We start from the raw sequence: 7,734 nt of genomic DNA on the forward strand, positions 1-7,734 counted from the left end.
ACATGAATAATGAAGGGAGCTGTAAATTGGCTGCGTCCCGGCCAAGGAAAGGTCACAACCCTTTCACCGAGAAAAAATAAAACAAAATTAATCAGAACTATAAAGTCGCAAGTCGGTAAGAGAAACTTGAAAGTTATCCTGTTAGTTGCAGTCACAGGACTTGCTAATGAAATGTGTCTTGAAGACAGCTCTTAATTTGTTCATTGGTTTAGAGAAGTGGGTAGCCACAATCTAATTATTTCCCTATATCCTTGTTACGATTACGATTGATTAATCTCTGGCCGTGGAAACTGTTTTCTCTAATGGGTCCTTTGAGATGCGACCGAGTGGAAAAAATATGACATCAAGTCAAATCTTATAAACATTAATAATCATTAAATTTAATTGCAAGCGACTTGGGTCGAGGGCAGCCAGGTGTACGAATGCCATATCCTTGTATCCTTATGCGACCTGGCAGTTGGCCCTTGTTACGGGCACAATTATGCAAATTACTTACCGGAGGAGCATCCCGCCAGGGACCGAAGCTTTAACCCCTTTTGTGTACCTAGGCGTTGAAAGGTTCTGCACTCAATTACGGGTGAAAAAAAGCAACGAAAAAGCGAAAATTATCACCTGCTGCCCCCGGAATCGAAATAAAGCCAAGAACACTTAGCACTCAATTGTTGGCGGAAGAGCGCCAAAAAGTTTTTGACGCCGGCAGCCAAAGCAGAAACTAAACCGAGACTAAGACCCGAGGGGTATAAAGTGAAAATTTGTTTAGCAACAATTTCAAGCGTTTCTATTGGCGTGAGTCAAATTAATTTCGAGTGTCAAGCACCGACCCACGTCCTCTCCTTGCCATACCTTATCCCAATTAATTTGCCAGCCGGCATGGGGCCGGGCGGAAAATAGTTGGAGCGCGGCTTTAATATGCGGTCGGATGTATTTACACTCTGCGGTTGAACTTTCCCATCAATTTGTTGAGTGTTTTGCCAATAGTCCTGGCCCATTCACTGAAGATCTCTTTGTGGTTGCCGCGGCGATGGAAATAATTAAGCAAATGCATCGGCGGATCCAGCTCCTTGGCCCAGTGGAAAAAATCACTACTTGGCAAAAAAGTATTGGATTAATTTGTATGCACGGCTTGATTTTCTGATGGAAAATTGCGAAACAACCGAGTCGTGATATCCGACATATTTCTATAAAGTCCTAAAATAATATTTGTTTGTATTTCAATCCCGAATTCAACTCACACAATCGCGGGCCAGTCGAGTGTAAAGATCTCCAATACAAAATCCGATTGGCACACCGTAAAAATAAACGGATGAACGATGGAAAATATCTGGCCGTGAAATCAGCAACAAAAAACCGAATAAATTCAAAGTGACGTGTAAGCAAAAACTACTCACGCATAAACAACAAAATCCGCAAATAAAAGCCCAAAAATCAGAAACGAGCCTGGAATACGTAGCCACATATATTGCTAAAAGGCTCCATTATTAAATACAAATGGAAAGCCAACAAAATGCCAACTAAGAGCAAAATAAAGGCACAAAGTCGGAGCTGCATGACATATTTTTAATTATCTAGAACAAGTGTATTTAGCACAGTTCTGGAGGCCAGGAAATGAAGAAAGTGCGAACAAAAATCGTTGAATACTTTGCGGGCCGTTGGGTATTTAAATGAAATTTTGTCTGCAATGTGCAATGCATAGTGCAATGGAGGAAACTGAGTGTGAAAGGCATTCCAGAATAAGTGAAAATGGGCGGGAGAAGTCAAAGGGTGCTTTCGCAAAAGTTAAATGAAATATTTGCCAGTCACGCAAGCATTTTTCACTCTACCCTTAATTAAAGCGCGAACTGCTCCAATTTCATAAATGCACGAAGAATATCGAGCAGAGGAAAACATTTTTCTCTTAATCAGCCGACTGTTTCCAACCCCTTCTTTCCGGGCCGTGTTTGCATTTCAACGGGGCCCAGAGAAAACCTATAAAAATATGTTTTTTTCTCCTTTTTACGACCAACTTTTGTTGCCTTCTCTGCGTTTGTACGTGTGTATGCGGATTTATTAAAATATTTTCTAGGGGTGGGCGGTATGGGTTGGGTATGGGATGAGCCAGTTGGACTTCAGCGAAGTGCCTAATACTCTCGGTGGGAGCTTAATGAGAAAACCATTGGGATAAAGTTTAGGGAAACTTTGAGGAAAGATTTAATCGAGGCTTTAGCCAATTATTGCACAGATATTTGTTGTTCTGGAATGCTTTAATTCAGGATAGCTAAACAAAAACTCATCTTTATAAAATATATACATATATATTTAATTTATTTTTTATCAAATTAAATCATATTTAAAAAGAGGTTATGGTTCAATTTGATGTAAACTTAAATGAGTTTTTGGGAAGTAACCAGATATAGCTATAGTAATAAATATGAACCACCTACAATAATATCCCTTGACTTAAAATGAATTTTTCAGCCTCCTTGTTTGCTCTTTTGTGTGTTTAAGTTAATTTATCGCCGTCATCACGGTAAAATGCCAGTCAGGAAAGCGTTTCAATCGCCAGCCTTTAATTAATAACGCCAAACAGTTCTCACTTTTCGCCGTTCAAAAGGATGTCCTGCTTTTTTCCTTCCTTTTTGTATTTATATTTATTTTTAATATTGTTGCTGGGCTCAGTGTCTGGGAAAGAGGCAAAGCCATCAGATCCTACTGATGTGGCTCGTTGCAGGGAACACGGCTCGTTAATTTGCACTTTTCACACACAACACAGTCCAAACAGGACGAAAAGGACAGACGGCGGTAGTGCGAGACGGCTGCCGTAAAAGCATATATTAAGGTTTTTGGGAAAGCGGGAAATATTTTAATATTATTAAGCGAGCTTACGGCCATCGAAAGTTGTTGCCGGTTTTGGTTCGGTTTATTTGCCCAACACTTTATACCTAGCAATAGTGAAAATAATTTGTTTATTTATTTGCATGGATAATAGTCAAAGCTTAAAGTGAAAAGGAAAAAAAGTGAAAAGTGGAGAAAAGCTGCGAAAAGCGGAGAAAAGCGAGCGGATTGCGAAGAACTTTCTGTGCGTATTTGAGAAGCACTTAAATTTCGCAGTCCTGCTGGGGAAACTTTCCCTCAAGAGGCAGCTCTCTAATCTCAAAACAGGAAGGATGTGACAGAATGTGAGGATGGTGGGGACAGGAGCAGGGCCAGGGCAGTCATTGGCCAAAGGCTGATAACTTTATCGTCATCAGGATTTTGCATACATCATTGCGCCCGAGGGCTGACCTTTTGCAGAATATGTTAATACGCCTTCAAAACGGCAACAAAAGTGCACAAATAATGCGACCATCCCTGCTCGAACTATAAGAGGCATCCGACATCCTTCATCCTGCGTCCTTTACCCTTCAACCCGGCTCCATCTAATACACATTTCCGCCCATTGTTTGGCCTTGGCCTGCTGGTTTGAATGTTTGCTCTAGTGTCCCTCTTTCCTCACCTCCCTTTTTCCCACCCTGTGCTAGTGGGTCTCCCTCTGTTTATGTTTGTTGACATGGAAAAGCCTAAAAGTTATGGCCAGGCGTCTCCACCCCCCGCCAGACATGACCATCATTTGCCTGGCTGCCTAATAAGCGGCTCAAGTGTTGGCCCGGAATTAATGCGATCTCCCTGGATCCGTGTATCAGTCATTGTCTTCTGGTTTTGTTTGTCAGTTCCCAAAAGGTTACACCGCCGGACTCAGAGTCCGGCCAGTGTCCTAGTGTGTGTACTTGGGGTTTGCCGTTTGGGCCTAATATTGCCCAAGGACAACATAGTTACTAGACCAAAGTGTGCCTCGATTTGCTAATGAGTCGGATGAATTGCCTGACACTAAGTACCAGGGTCTTCGGTGCATGAAAAATAATTTCATATTTAGCTGAAGCTACAACAAAATAAGATAAAATAAAAATATTTTTTGAATTGTTTTCTTAGCATTTAATATGTTAATAATTTATACATATAATAAAATACAATTAAATAAAATAATATTATATATAAATTTTAACAAATGGCTCTGTATTATTCTTTATACTATGCCTATTTAATTCTTTAATGTTTATTTAGTTTCTGGTTTTATAAATGATCTCACATAAGTTTCTTATACTCCCTTCCATTAAGTGAATCCCTTTTGTTTCTTCACACTCCATAGTCCTTGGTCCTGCGAGTGGCCAAAAAACACTTCCTCGCCTTTGTGTGCTAATCTCCCCCTTCTGGGTTTTGGCTTTTAACGACCTCTTACTGACACACGGCCACTTGGATTCAAAGCCAGTCCGGAGTCCGGAGCCCGAAGTCCGGAACTCTGCCTGTCACTTACGCATTCCACTTGAATAACAAAAGCTTTTGATTGATAAGCGCCATAATAAATTTGTTATTAGAGCGGGAACGGGGACCAAATGAAGCATAAACATGAGACAAGGATCCACCCAGCGGTGTGAGGCGCCAAAGGACCAAAAATAGATCTCCATTCGAAATGGATATTGGACAAATGAGGTTCTCCAATTTTTCGCAGAAGCGAATTTAATGCGCTTATTTGTTTATAAATAGAAAAATCATTTCCTTGAATTCTTTCTCACGTCGCTTCGTTTCAATTTTGAGTTGATTTGATGTGGCAGGACAAGATGGGAGTTTCTAGGGAAAATTACGAAAATAGGAAGAGGAAATTCAAAATCGGTGGCAAATAGTTTCACAAGAAATGCTACCCAAATTGCCCTGAGGTCTGATTAGGCTCGTTTACTTTGGCACGGGTCCAGCAACACGCCCACTGCCGCCTACCTACGCCCACAGCCACGCCTCCGTCCTCGCCCGCCCCTTTCAATTGTAATTATGACTTGGCAGCCCGCGGCACGGAAATTGCTCGATAAAGCGAGGGGAATGGCAAAGCCACAAAAATTTCGTGGCGCTTGTGGAAATTTCTGATGCTAATTTCAATTAAAAATTTCACCCACATTCTGTTCGCTGATTGATGGCTGCGGAGCCGGGCAACCGGAGTTCAAAGAGGTGCCAAATACTGATGCTCTCTAAATATTTAAATTGGAATTGAAAGCTGCGATGCCACTGCTGGGATGAAGGCTCTTAAGTCACAGTTGGGACACCCCAAATAAACAAGGGACATGGAGCTGTAAGTTCTGGTACTTCCACTTCCTATCGAAAATTTATATGTACATACAATTGACAAAAGGACACTGGCATTATATTTGTCCTGTGTCTCGCGCACCATTGATAAATATTTTCTCCGCTTATTTGTGTGCGGATGTGAGCTGGAAAAATAAATACGATAAAACACAATACACAGTCAGTTAGAGGTGGAATCGTGACACCCTAGGAAATCGGATGGTATAGAAACTCTGCTAGCTCCTTTCGGATTTTCATACAAAAACGCCAAGTCTTCGTCGTGGGGAATCGATAAACTTGAACTATGATATACATATATGTGAGCCCCAGGCAGCCAAAAAGGACACATTGTACTCCTCTTACTTTTGTTATCCTGTTCCATTTCCAGCTATTGTTTGCCGCTTTTTTGTGCTGTTTTCTTGTTTAAGAATTGGTCAGCCATTGAATTTGCTTTCTTGGCTTTCCTTATTTCGTTTGATTTGAGCCCAAGTTGTCGTGGCAACAGTCGTTTGATGCTTGTTTTATTGGAATTGATTCCGTAATTGGGCAAATTTGTGAAGCCATGGGATAATAAAATGACTTTTGTTGCGAAAATTAGGAAACAATTCGCCACTCAAGATAAAAGTGCTTCTAAAAAACTTTCGCACCGCTGACCGCTCTGCGCTTATGGTAACTGCATTAATTTATTATTTTCCATTAAGCGTATCATCAAGCAAATCGACCCCAACCTCGTCATCATCATCATTATTAGCAGCAGCAGCAGCTGAAAAACCCGAGTCCACAAAAAGCCACATAAATAATGAAACATTCTTTTATGTTGGCGACAACTCAAAAAAAACAAAGCCTGCAAGAAAGTTATAAAAAAATTTAATTCTGCCAGGGGCAACCGAAACGGTGTCACAGTGACTATAAAAAAATGTAATGATTTAATAAATATATTAATAGCTTGAACAAGGTTTTTACTAAATCAACTCAAACTCCCTTTTATTCGTTAGCTTTGATACATTTTTTGAATTATGTTTGCAAATATCTCCCCTAATTACTATTTATATTTTTATAAGGTGTATTTAAATTATCCTTGGGCCAGTCCTCTCCTAGGTATAATTTCTTTTCAAAAGTATGTAAACAACCTTGGGAGCTGCTCCATTTTGTAAACTCTTAACATATTTCCGTTTCCGTTGGTTAATTTTCCAAGATGGCGTAAGGAAGTCAAAAAGTTCGACATGTGTTGGAAAGAGAAACCGCAACGCTCAAATGAATAATAGTTTTTATTTTCTACCATTTTTTCCTTTCCCACTTATTGCAATTTTTCCAACAAGCTTCTAAAACTTGTGTGAGAGTTATTTTTTCCTTTTGCAATGGCGAACATTTTGGTGCGAATTTCATTTTTTCTGTTCCGCGAATAGTTTTAACTGGTTGCGTATTTTTTAATATTTGCAAAAAGTTCGACGTGTAATGAAAAGATTTTCCCCGAACTCTTCATTCCTGAGGGGGGTTTTATTGAAAATTTAACGCGTTAGTCACGTTGAATAAATGGACCAAAGTCAGCAAAAATCTGCGGGAGGTCAGAGCTATTTGCTTTGGACGGATATTCGTATAAATTGGATGGAGGATATCCTCTTTATGAAGCATAATTTGGGGAAAGTGTACCCAAGGACTGACTGAAGGACTGAAGGTACTAGTACCTTTCACTATTTAATTTTAAAAACTAAAGCTAAGTTTTATATGCCTTGAATGTGTTAACATTATATTTTATTCAATTATTCTAGCTTTTGTCTTGCTAAAAAGAACTTTATTTTTTTACTACATGAACAGTTTTTCCTTCTAGGCGCCACAGAAAACACACAAAAAACAAAGAACCCGAGCAGTTCATTAGCATAGTATTCAGAACCGGGTCAGTTTGGTAGACTGCTTTGGTAGGATACTTTGTTCCTTTGCCCCTGCCCCCTGTCGCTCCCCTGTGCCTATTTGCCTTCGTTCTGTATGCATAAGTCGCGTTGCTTTAAGTGTCAAGTCTACTTACATTTCACTTTGCGTTGCATTTTGTGTTTTTTGTGGGCCAATCTGGCCAGCTTAACTTGGGGGTCACTTGGCGTCTTTTATTCCTCTGGTGTTGTACACTTAGGGACGCCCACATAATTATCGCACATTGGAAAGTATCTCAGTGCAAGTTTCTGTGGCTGAGCCAGTCTTTGTCATTTTTTTATCATTATAAAGAACACACACTCGAGACCCACCATATCTCGTCGCTCTTCTGGTGATAAATGCGTAATGCGATGGAAGCGACTAAAGACAGTCTAGTCCTCAGTCCTTTGACGTGAGCCTTTGAGGAATGGGGCAGGACAAAGAGCGGTTGTGAAGTGAGACATCATCATCAGTTTTCGCTGAGGGCTGCCAGCCTGCTTTTGGGCTGATTAATTGAAGTGAAAAATGCGCCTTGCCCTTGTTGAGTCCTGATTGATGACACTTGCCTCTAATTAGAATTTATTGTGGCATACTTTCATCCACTTCAAATTAAATTTGCAATTTTTCTGAGAAAGGGCTCGGTCTGGGGGAAAATCCCCGCCTCAAGGCAAACAAACATATTGAGCGTAACGAGGCTTTCTTTTC

General features: G+C 40.3%; 1 long non-coding RNA gene across 1 annotated transcript; it reads right to left on the reverse strand.

Moving 5' to 3' along the window:
- Window positions 1-697: 697 nt before the first annotated feature.
- On the reverse strand, window positions 698-1,629 carry LOC123257322. The gene is made up of 3 exons (XR_006507361.1): window positions 1,389-1,629; window positions 1,233-1,321; window positions 698-1,178 (listed from the first exon to the last, which is right to left on the reverse strand). It is a non-coding gene; the product is annotated as an uncharacterized LOC123257322 (long non-coding RNA).
- Window positions 1,630-7,734: the final 6,105 nt, after the last annotated feature.

Source organism: Drosophila ananassae, chromosome 3R, assembly GCF_017639315.1.
Source record: "Drosophila ananassae strain 14024-0371.13 chromosome 3R, ASM1763931v2, whole genome shotgun sequence".
In the NCBI taxonomy this organism is placed as follows: Eukaryota; Metazoa; Arthropoda; class Insecta; order Diptera; family Drosophilidae; genus Drosophila; species Drosophila ananassae.